The following is a 12,447-nucleotide window of genomic DNA, read 5'->3' on the forward strand; positions in this document are numbered from 1 at the left end:
ACTCAAGCTGTCCTCCTCTTTTTCACAGGGATCCCTTCTTCAGAGAAGTCCTTTGGAATAACTGTTAGTCTCTGGATAAAGGACGTCACCCTGTTGCCTGGCCTCGTTTCCTCAGAAAGTCAAACAGTCTCCAGTAATCAGGTTGCATTTGGTTACTTCTGGTGAGCCTATGAGAATCTTTCAAAAGCAGGCAGCAAAGGAGAATGCCTAGATGTGTCAATGATGAAATATTTGCCTTGTCTCTACAGAGGTGTTGTCTTAAGAATCTTGCAAAATAGAGTTACGTTTAGGACCTTCTTGTGTGACACGAATGAGAACTAACATGAGCCTGAGAATGGCCCTAAATTGCTCTACTTGTGGAGCACTCTAAGCCAGAGAGGCTATCCATGAGTGCTCAACCCTGAGAAAGCAATCCTCCATGAAACAGGCTAAATTGATTATAATTTATGACTCCTTTCACAGAAGCCGGGCACTTTAACAATCCCTTCCTTACCAAAAATGCTCTCTTTGTGTCTCTTAATGAAATATTCTGCCTACGCTGAATGGATGGCATGCATTATGCTAAGGGAGAGCATGGCTGGGATTGGGAGTCATGATCATCATTCATAAGTTCCTGTGGGCCACTTAGGCATGGGAACTCTCACTTCGGGAGTCAAACTGAATTCTGACCAATAGGAGTACCTTTTCTCTTATGACTGGTATGAGACTGAAGCAAAGAGAATCCACAGATGCTCTAATACTGGCGTTTGATGATTTCCAGGTACTCCTCTAAACTCAGGGTGAAGAGGATTTTGTCGAGCATGAGAGAAACTGGAGAGTCAGGTTCATGAATACATGCTAAAGTATTTTTCACTCAACTTGTGCCAGACGATGTCCTTGCTTGCACATCTTCTGAGGAATCAGGAAATGTGGAATGGTGACGAAAACAAGTAGAGGGTGCTGCAGTCAAGTTGATAGGGGACACAAACTAAGGAGTACATATGATATCCACTTGTGAATTCATCAACCCGCTTGAAAGCTCAAGTGTGAAAACTCACTGATTAAAAGCAGCAGGTTAGACTCAAACATTCCAAATATTGCTCAAGAAACCCAATTATTACACTGTAGACCACTTTATAACTTGAGATATGAGAGGACACGCATCCAATATTTGTCACCCTGAATCCTGTGTATGCTGTGTTCTTTGGTTCCAGATCAATGGGGATCGCCAGATGTTACCCGAAAACAGAGGTCCCAACACAAATGTATTTTCTCGTCTGGATATATTTAGAAGAAAGGTCTGTAGGAGGAGGCCTACCAGTGGAAGTATCAATTTCCTTTTTGACACGCCCAATTGAACATTTTTCTCCCAGAAGCTGGTCTGGAAATAAGCTGTTATCCCAAAAACAAAGGGCTTGGCAACGGATCCTCAGAAAATGAAATTTTCTCCCAAACACTGTTGCTGGTTGACTTGTGGTGAGCATATGACTGTCCTTTCTAGATATATGGGATTGGAAGATACTGTTGATGGGTCAATGATGAGTACTTTATATTGCTTTGAAGAGCAGAGATGACTTCAATATCACATACAATGGCATGACACTGAGGCCCAGACTAGAAAACAGTTGTGGAAATAACATGGGGAAAATGATCATAGTCCCTTTGGTACGATCGAGTTTGGTGCTGGAGAACTTGAAGTATGGGTGGCCATTTCGTAGTGTATGTGGATATGCTCCTCCATAAAAATTCCCCATGTTATCCTGATATTTTAATCCTCATCCCAGGTCCTGGGCATTTTAGCATCCGCTGAATACCACATCTCACTTTGTGTCTTTCAGTGGAAAATTCTGATCAGAATGGCTGCATGGCATGCACCGTCATAGAGAAGGGCATGACATTGATTGGTTGTCATGACAAATGGTTTACCAGTCACCGAGGGTCATCCATCAAGGGGGTATTCTTGGTCTTCAAGGCAACCTGAACCTGCACCAATTTGTACAGTTTTTCTCTCAAGGCATATGTGAAACTCAACAAAAAGGCACGTTGAGATGCTCTTGGCATGCAGTTCTAGGACACCCATGCTTCTTTTCCAAGTGGAGACTGAATACACTTTTATCCTGCTCTAAGGAAAAGAGAGAATCATGGGTGTTTAATAATAGTCAATGTATCTGTGGTTCACGATGTGAATGGCAGTGTCCTAAGCTGGGCACCTTCTGGTAACTTAGAGAACTTGGAATTGTGCCACAGAGCAAAGAGAATCCACTGGTCTCCTGGTGAGATGGGACAAACAGGTCAATAATGACTATCCAACATTCTCAAACCACCACCTTTCTTCAGAACTCAAGATATGAGACCACACATAGGTGAAACCCCTGGCAAAATGCCGCATAATCAAGCTTTGCTATGGAAATCCATGTTTGAGAATGAGGAACTCTTTGTGACCTGAGATATGAAGGAAGGCATGTCCAAAATGTATAAAAAATACCTTGTCTGGACTTGACTCCATTCATGGAGAAACTTCTGTTTCAGCCTACTGGACGGATTCCACTTGAGCAGGTATCTAATTTCATCAATTTGTGTATGTACTGATTGTATGAGACAACAAAATTAGGGAGGTAGCAGACAGCTTGTTCATTCAAGCTGTCCTCCTCTTTTTCACAGGGATCCCTTCTTCAGAGAAGTCCTTGGGAATAACTGTTAGTCTTTGGATGAAGGACATCACACAGGTGCCTGGCCTAGTTTCCTCAGCAAGTCAAACAGTCTTCAATAATCTGGTTGCAGATTATTTGGTTACTTTTAGTGATCCTATTAGCCTCTTTCAAAAGGAGGCAGCAAAGGAGGATGCCTAGCTGGGTCAGTGATGAAATCTTTGTCTTGTCTCCAGAGAGGTGTTGTCTTAAAAGTTTTGCACAATAGAGTTGCACTGAGGACATTCTTAGGTGACAGGTGTGCAAACTGACATGAGCCTGAGAATGGCCCTAAATTGCTCTAGTTGTGGAACACTCTAAGCCAGAGAGGCTATCCATGGGCAACCCTGAGGAAGCACTCCTCCATGAAATAGGCTAATTCGATTGTAATGTCTTGACCCCGTTCACAAAAACCGGGCACTTTAACAATCCCTTCCTTACTAAAAATTCTCTCTTTGTGTCTCTCAATGATATATTCTGCCCAGACAGAATGGATGGCATGCACCATACTAGGGGTGAGCATGGCTGGGATTGGGAGTCATGACCATCATTCATAAGTTCCTGTGGGCCACTTAGGCATGGGAACTCTCAGTTCTGAGGCAAACTGAACTCTCAACCAATATGAGTACTTTCTCTCTTGCAACTCGTATGAGACTGGAGCAAAGAGAGCCCGCAGATGCTCTAAGACTAGCATTTCATGATGTCCAGGGTCTCGTCTAAACTCAGGTTGAAGAGGATTTTGTCGCGCATGAGAGAAACTTGAGAGGCAGGCTCATGAATACATGGTAAAGCATTCTTTCACTCAACTTGTGCCACACAATGTCATTAGTTGCACATCTTCTGAGGCATCAGGGAATGTGGAATGGTGACACAAAAAAGTAGAGGGTGCTGCAGTCATGTTGAGAGGGGAAAAAACTAAGAAGTAGATATGATACCCACTTGTGAATTCATCAACCCTCTTAAAAGTTCAACTGGTGAAACTTCACTGATTATAAGCAGCAGGTTACATTCAAACATTCCAAATATTGCTCAAAAAACTCATTTGTTGCACTGTAGAGCACTTTATAACTTGAGATATGAGATGACACGCATTCTATATGTATCACCCTGAACCCTGTGTATGCTGTGTTCTTTGGCTCGTGATCCATGTGTATCACCAGACGTTGCCTGAAAACAGAGGCCCCAACTGAAATGTATTGTCTCGTCTGGATGTATTTGGAAGAAAGGTCTGTGGGAGGAGTCCTCCCAGTGGAAGTATCATTTTCCTTTTTGACATGCCCTTTTAGGATCTTTTTCTTCCCGAAGCGGGCCTGGAAATAAGCTGCTATCCCTAAAACAAAGGATTGTAATGAGGCAGCTGGCCACGGATCCGCTGAAAATGATATATTCTCCCAAACGCTGCTCCTGGTTGACTTGTGGTGAGAATATGACTGTCCTTGCTATATATATGGGATTGGAAGATACTTTTGTTGGGTCAATGATGAATACTTTATAATACCTTGAGAAGCGGTGATGACTTAAATATCAAGTACAATGTCATGACGCTGAGGCCGAGCCTAGAAGACAGTTGTGGAAACCAGCATGGGGAAAATGGTGACCGTCCCTTTGGGACGATCGAGTTTGGTGCTGGAGAACTTAAAGTACGGGAGGCCATCTTGTGGTGCATGTGGATATTCTCCTACATAAAAATTCCCCAGGTTATCCTTATACTTTAATCCTCTTCCCAGGTCCTGGGCATTTTAACATCCCTTGCTGAGCACCACATCTCACTTTGTGTCTTTCAGTGGAAAATTCTGCTCAGAATGGCTGCAAGGCATGCATCGTCGTAGAGGAGAGCATGACTCTGATTGGTTGTCATGACCAATGGTTTACTAGTCACTCATGTTCATCAATCAAGGAGGTGTTCTTCAGCTTGGAGGCAGGCCAGACCATCACTAAAGTATGCAATTTTTCTCTCAAGGTTTGGTTGAAACTGGACCAAAGGGTGCCTTCAGAAGCTCTTGACATGCTGTTATAGGAGGCCCAAGCATCTTTTCCAAATGGAGGGCGAATATACTTTTGTCCTGCTCTAAGGAAAAGAGAGAATCAGGCTTATTTAATAATAATCAATGTATCTGTGGCTCACAATGTAAATGGTCATGTCCTCAGCTGGGCATCTTCTGGAACTTAGAAAGCTTGGAATGGTGTCACAGAGCAAAGATAATCCACTGGTCTCCTGATGAGAGGGGGCACACAAGTCAAAAATTACTGTCCAACATTTTTCATACCACCACCTTTCTTCAGAACTCAAGATATGAGAACACACAGGGTAAATTCCTGGCAAAAGATGCCATAACCAAGCCTTGATACTGAAACCCATGATTTTTTTATTATTTAAAAATTTTATTTTAAAATATGGAATACAATTCAGGGTTGGTATACAAATGTTCATTGTGCAAGTACCCTTTCAACAGAATGTTTAATTAAATCTTTTTATTTATACACAACATTTTGTACATATTTATGAGGTATATGTGATAGTTTGTTACATGCATGGAATATATAATGATCAAGTCAGTGTTTTTAGAGTATCCATCACTTTGAGTATTGATCTTCTCTATGTGTTGGGAACATTTTAAGTTCCCTCTTCTACCTATTTTGAAATATAAAATATATTGTTAACTATAGTCACCCTCCTCTGCTATCAAACATTAGAAGTTGTTCCTTCTGGCTACCCCTTCAGGCCTCCTCCCAATGTGGGAGCTTTTCTGTCCTCAATAAATCCTGCTCCGAAATCCATCTTTGAGAATGAGGAACTCTTACCCACCTGAGATACAAGGGGAGGCATGTCCAAGCAGTATCAAAAGTACACTGTCTGGACTTGATTCCATTCATGGAGGAACTTCTGTCTCAGCCTACTGGATGGATCCCACATGAGCAGATATAGAATTTCATCATTATGTGGAAGAACCGATTGTATGAGACAGCAAAATTAGGGAGGTAGTAGACAGTTTGTTCACTCAAGCTGTCCTCCGCTTTTTCACAGGGATCCCTTCTTCAGAGAAGTCCTTGGGAATAACTGTTAATCTCTGGATGAAGGACATTACCCAGGTGCCTGGCCTCATTTCCTCAGAAAGTCAAACAGTGTCCAGTAATCTGATCACATTTGCTTAATTTTGGTGAGCCTATGAGACTCTTTCAAAAGGAGGCAGCAAAGGAGGATGCCTAGTTGTGTCAATGATGAAATCTTTGCCTTGTCTCTAGAAAGGTGTTGTCTTAAGTGTCCTGAACAATAAAGTTACGCTGAGGACTTTCTTGCGTGACAGGTGTGCAAACTGACGTGAGCCTGAGAATGGCCCTAAATTGCTCTAGTTGTGGAGCACTCTAAGCTGGAGAGGCTACCAGGGGTGCTCAATCATGAGGAACACTCCTCCATGAAATAGGCTAATTTGATTGTAATGCCTTGACCCCGTTCACAAAAGCCGGGCACTTTAGCAACCACTTCCTCACCAAAAATTCTCTCTTTGTGTTTCTCAGTGAAATATTCTGCCCATGCTGGATGGATGGCATACACCATAAGAGGGGAGAGCATGACTGGGATTGGGAGTCGTGACCATCATTCATAAGTTCCTATGAGCCACTTAGGCATGTGAACTCTAAGTTCTGGAGCCAAACAGAACTCTAAACCGACATGAGTACTTTTCTCTTGCGACCCATATAAGACTGGGACAAAGAGAACCCGCAGTTGCTCTAAGACTGGTGTTTGATGATTTCCAGGGTCTCCTCTAAACTCAGGGAGAAGAAGATTTTGTCAAGCAAGGGAGAAACTAGAGAGGCAGGCTCATGAATACATGCTAAAGGATTTTTTCTCAACTTGTGCCAGTCGATGCGCATCTTCTGGGGAATCAGGGAATGTGGAATGGTGATGAAAACACGTAGAGGATGCTGCACTCATGTTGAGAGGGAACACAAACTAAGAAGTAGATATGATATCCATTTGTGAATTCATCAACACACTTGAAAGCCAAGCGGTGAAAAAACTCACTGATTAAAAGCAGCAGGTTAGATACAATCATTCCAAATATTGCTCAAGAAACCCATTTATTACACTATAGACCACTTGATAGCTTGGTATATGAGAGGATATGCATCCAATATGTATCACACTGAACCCTGGGTATGCTGTGTACTTTGGCTCCTGATCCATGGGGATCGCACACTTCACCAGAAAAAAGAAGTCCCAACTGAAATGTATAGTCTCATCAGGATGTTTTTGGAAGAAAGGTCTTTAGGAGGAGGCCTCCCAGTGGAAGTATCAGTTTATGTTTTAACTCACCCGATTTGACTCCATTTCTCCCAGAAGCTTGCCTGGAAATAGGCTGCTATCCCAAAAATAAAGACTGTAATGAGGTGGCTGGACACAGATCCTCTGGAAATAAAATATTCTCCCAAATGCTGTTGACTTGTGGTGAGCAGATGACTGTCCTTGCTACGTATATGGGATTGGCGGATACTGTTATTGGGTCAATGATGAGTACTTAATATTGCCTTGAGGAGTGGTGATGACTTAAATATCAAGTACAATGGCATGACACTGAGGCCCAGGCTAGAATACAGTTGTGGAAACCAACATGGTGAAAATGATGATGGTCCCTTCTGTACGATTGAGTTTGGTGCTGGAGCACTTGAAGTACAGGAGACCATCTTGTGGAGCATGTTGATATTCTCCTCCATAATATTTCCATGTTATCCTGATACTTTCATCCCCAACCCACTTCCTGGGCATTTTAGCATCCCATGCTGAGCACCACATATCACTTTGTGTCTTTCAGTGGAAAATTCTGCTCAGAATGGCTGCATGGCATGCACCATCCTAGAGGAGTGCATGACTTCGATGTGTTGTCATGACCAATGGCTTACCAGTCACTGAGGGTCATCAATCAAGGATGTGTTCTTGCTCTTAGAGGCAAGCTGGACCTTCACAATGCATGCAGTTTTTCTCTCAAGGCCTGGTTGAAAACAGACAAAAAGGTGCCTTGAGATACTTTTGGCATGCTGTTCTAGGAGGCCCACGCTTCTTTTCCAAATGCAGGGTGAATATACTTTTGTCCTGCTCTAAGGAAAAGAGAGAATCAAGCTTGTTTAATAATAGTCAATGTATCTGTTGTGCTGGATGTGAATGGCCATGCCTTCAGCTGGGCTAGTTCTGGTAACTGAGAAAGCTGGGAATAGAGGAACAGAGCAAAGAGAATCCACTGGTCTCCTGGTGAGCAGGGGCACACAAGTCAATAATGACTGTCCAACATTTTTCATACCACCACCTTTCTCAGAACTCAAGATATGAGAGCACACATGTTAAATCCCTGACAAAATGTCCCATAACCAAGCCTTCTTATGAAAATCCATCTTTGAGAATAAGGAAGTTTTTCTCACCTGAGATATGAAGGGAGGCATGTCCAAGCTGTACCTGGGCTTGACTCCATTCAGAGAGGAACTTCTTTCTCAGCCTACTGGATGGATTCCACATCAGTAGGTATCTAATTTCATCATTATGTGGATGAACCGAGTGTATGAGACAGCAAAATTAGAGAGGTAGTAGACAGCTTGTTCACTCAAGCTGTCCTCCTCCTTTTCAGAGGAATCCCTTCTTCAGAGAAGTCCTTGAGAATAACTGTTAGTCTCTGGACGAAAGATGTCACCCAGGTGCCAGGCCTCGTTTCCTCAGATAGTCAAATAGTCTCCAGTAATCTGGTTGCATTTGATATAATTGGTGAGCCTATGAGCCTCATTCAAAAGGAGGCAGCAAAGGATTATGCATAGTTGGGTCAATGATAAAATCTTTGCCTTCTCTCTAGAGAGGTGTTGTCTTAAGAGTCTTGCTCAATAGAGTTAGGCTGAGTACCTACATGCTTGAGAGGTGTGCAAACTGACATTAGCCTGAGGATGGCCCTGACGTTGCTCTAGTTGTGGAGCACTCTAAGTGGGAAAGGCTATCCACTAGTGTTCAACAATGAGGAAGCACCCCTCCGTGAAATAGGCAAATTCAATTTTAATGTCTTGACCCGTTTACAAAACCTGGACTTTAACAACCCCTTCCATACCAAAAATTCTCTCTTTGTGTCTCTCAATGAAATATTCTGCCCACGCTGGATGCATGGCACACACCATGCTAGAGGAGAGCATGGCTGGGATTCAGAGTCATAACCATCATTCATAAGTTCCTGTGGGCAACTTAGTCCTGGGAACTCTCAGTTCTGTAGTCAAACTGAGCTCTGAACCAATATGAGTATCTTTTCTCTTGCTACCCATATGAGACTGGAGCAAAGAGAGACCACAGATGTTCTAAGACTGGTGTTTTATAATGTCCAGGGTCTCCTCTAAACTCAGAGAGGTGAGGATTTTTTCAAAAATAAGTGAAACTGGAGAGGCATGATCATGAATACATGCTAAAGCAATTTTGGCTCAACATGTGCCAGACAAAGTTCTTAGTTGCACATCTTCTGAGGAATCAGGGAATGTGGAATGGTGACACAAACAAGTAGAAGGTGCTACATGCATGTTGAGAGGGGACACAAACTAAGTTGATGTGATATCCACATATGAATTCATCAACACTCTTGAAAGCTCAAGCGGTGAAAACTCACTGATTATAAGCAGTTGGCTAGATTCAAACATTCCAAATATTGCTGAAGAAACCCAACTATTACACTGTAGACCGTTTTATAATTTGAGATGTGAGAGAACACGCATCTAATATGTATCACCCTGAACCCTGGGTATGCTGTGTTCTTTGGCTCCTGATCCATTGGGATCCCCATATGATGCCCGAAAACAGAGGTCTCTACTGAAATGTATCGACTCGTCTGGATGTATTTGGAAGGAAGGTCTGTTGGAGGAGGCCTCCCTGTGGAAGTATCAGTTTCCTTCTTGACAAGAACTTTTGGACTCCTTTTATCCCAGAAACTGGCCTGGAAATAAGCTGCTATCCCAAAAACACAGGACTGTAACGATTTGGTTGGCCACTAGATCTCTGAAAATGAAAAAGTCTCCCAAATGTCGTTCCTGGTTGACTTGTGGTGAGCATATGACTGTCCTTGCTACATATATGGGATTGGCAGATACTGTTGTTGGGTCAATCATGTGTACTTTATATTGCCTTGAGGAGCGGTAATAACTTAAGTATCATGTACAATGGCATGACACTGAGTCCCAGCCTAGAAGACAGTTGTGGAAACCAACATGGCTAAAAGATGATAGTCCCTTCGGTATGATCGAGTTTGGTGCTGAAGAACTTGAAGTACGGGAGGCCTTCTTGTGGAGCATGTGGATATGCTCCTCCATAAAAATTCCCCATTTTATTCTTATACTTTAATCTTCATCCCAGGTCCTGGGTGTTTTAGCATCCGTTGAGCATCACATCTCACTTTGTGTCTTTCAGTGGAAAATTCTGCTCAGAATGGCTGCATGGCATACACTGTCTTAGAGGAGTGCATGACTTCGATTGGTTGTCATGAGCAATGGTTTATCAGTCACTGAGGGTCATCAATCAAGGAGTTGTTCTTGGTATTGGAGGCAAGCTGGACCTTCTCCATTGCATGCAGTTTTTCTCTCAAAGCCTGGGTGAAACTGGAGAAAAAGGCGCCTTGAGATGCTTTTCATATGCTGTTCTAGGAGTCCCATGTTTCTTTTCCAAAAGGAGGGCAAATAGACATTTGTCCTGCTCTAAGGAAAAGAGAGAATCAGACTTGTTGAATAATAGTCAATGTATCTGTAGCTCATGATGTGAATGGACATTCCTCAGCTGGGTGCCTTCTGGTAACTTAGAGAGCTAGGAATTGTGGCACAGACCAAAGAAAATCCACTGCTCTCCTGGTGAGAGGGAGCACACAAGTCAATAATGACTGTCCAACATTTTTCAAACCCCCACCTTTCTTCAGAACTTAAGATCTGAGAACACACACAGGTGAAACCCCTGGCAAAATGCCCCATAATCAAGTTTGCTATGGAAATCCATCTTTGAGAATGTGGAACTCTTTCCCACCTGAGATATGAAGAGAGGTATGTCCAAGCTGTATGAAAAGTACCTGTCTGGATATGACACCAGTCATGGTGGAACTTCTGTCTCACCCTACGGGATGGATCCCACATGAGCAGGTATCTAATTTCATCATTATGTGGATGAGCTGATTGTATGAGACAGAAAAATTAGGGAGGTAGTAGACATCTTGTTCACTCAAGCTGTCCTCCTCCTTTTCACGGGGATCCCTTCTTCAGAGAAGTCTTTGGGAATAACTGTTAGACTCTGGAATAAGGATGTCACCTAGGTGCCTGGGCTTATTTCCTCAGAAAGTCAAATAGTCTCCAGTAATCTGGTTGCATTTGGTTACTTGTGGTGAGCCTCAAAGGGAGGCAGCAAAGGAGGATACCTAGCTGGGTCAGTGATGAAATCTTTGCCTTGTCTCTAGAGAGGTATTGTCTTAAAAGTCTTCCACAATAGAGTTATGTTGAGGTCATTCTTACATGACAGGTGTACAAACTGATGTGAGCTTGAGGATGTCCCTGACATTGCTCTAGTTATAGAGCACTCTAAGCCAGATAGGCCGTCCAGAATTGCTAAACTCTGAGGAACACTCCTCCATGAAATAGGCTAATTCGATTGTAACATCTTGACCTCGTTCACAAAAGTCGGGCACTTTAACAATCCCTTTCTTATCACAAATTCTCTCTTTGTGTCTCTCAATGAAATATTCTGCCCACGCTGGATGGATGGTATGCACCATGCTATGAGAGAGCATGGCTGGTATTGGAAGTCATGACCATCATTCAAAAGTTCCTGTGGGCCACTTATGCATGAGACTCTCAGATCTGGAGCCAGACTGTACTCTGAAACAATATGAGTACCTTTTCTCTTAAGAACCATATGAGACTGGAGCAATGAGAGCCTGCAGGTGCTCTAAACCTGGTGTTTGATTATGTCCATGGTCTCATCTAAACTCAGGGAGAAGAGGATTTTGTCGATTATGAGAGAAACTGGAGAGGCAGGCTCATGAATACATACTAAAGCATTCTTTTGCTCATTTGTGCCAGATGATGGCCTTAGTTACACATCTTCTGAGGAATCAGGGAATGTGGAATAGTGATGCAAACAAGTAGAGGGTGCTGCAGTCATGTTGAGAGGGGAACACAAACTGAGAAGCAGATATGATATCCACTTGTGAATTCATCAACACTCTTGAAAGATCAAGTGGTAAAACCTCACAGATTACAAGCAACAGGTTAGATTCCAACATTCCAAATATTGCTCAAGAAATCCAATTATTACACTGTAGACTGCTTTATAACTTGAGATATGAGAGGATACGCATCCAATATGTATCACCCTGAACCCTGGGTATGCTGTGTTCTTTGGCTCCTGATCCATGGGGATCATCAGACGTTGCCTGAAAACAGAGGTCCCAACTGAAATGTATTGTCCCGTCTAGATGTATTTGGAAGAAGGGTCTGTGGGAGGAGGCTTACCAGTGAAAGTATCAGTTTCCTTTTGACACGCCCTTTTTGTCTCCTTTTCTCCCAGAACCTGGCCTTGAAATAAGCTTCTCTACCAAAAACAAAGGACTATAACAAGGTCTCCGGCCACAGATCCTCTGAAAATGAAATATTCTCCCAAATGCTGTTCCTGGTTGACTTGTGGTGAACATATGACTGCATGCTACATATATGAGATTGGCAGATACCATTTTGGGGTCAATGATGAGTACTTTATATTGCCTTGAGGAACGCTGATGACTTAAATATCACGTAC

The 12,447-nt window shown here is 42.8% G+C and overlaps 1 long non-coding RNA gene across 3 annotated transcripts; it reads left to right on the forward strand.

Moving 5' to 3' along the window:
- Positions 1 to 35: 35 nt before the first annotated feature.
- Positions 36 to 10,568, forward strand: LOC103264017. Of its 3 annotated transcripts, XR_504540.1 has the most exons (9): positions 36 to 161; positions 761 to 1,053; positions 1,194 to 1,455; positions 1,818 to 2,535; positions 2,641 to 2,705; positions 3,953 to 4,084; positions 4,451 to 4,605; positions 6,183 to 7,113; positions 10,084 to 10,568. It is a non-coding gene; the product is annotated as an uncharacterized LOC103264017 (long non-coding RNA). The 3 variants fall into 3 exon arrangements; XR_504538.2 differs by lacking the exons at positions 6,183 to 7,113; positions 10,084 to 10,568 and having other exon boundaries at positions 4,451 to 5,099; XR_504539.2 differs by lacking the exons at positions 2,641 to 2,705; positions 6,183 to 7,113; positions 10,084 to 10,568 and having other exon boundaries at positions 4,451 to 5,099.
- The last annotated feature ends 1,879 nt before the right edge of the window (positions 10,569 to 12,447 follow it).

Source organism: Carlito syrichta, unplaced genomic scaffold, assembly GCF_000164805.1.
Source record: "Carlito syrichta isolate Samal-C Ts95f unplaced genomic scaffold, Tarsius_syrichta-2.0.1 Scaffold305413, whole genome shotgun sequence".
Lineage (NCBI taxonomy): Eukaryota > Metazoa > Chordata > Mammalia > Primates > Tarsiidae > Carlito > Carlito syrichta.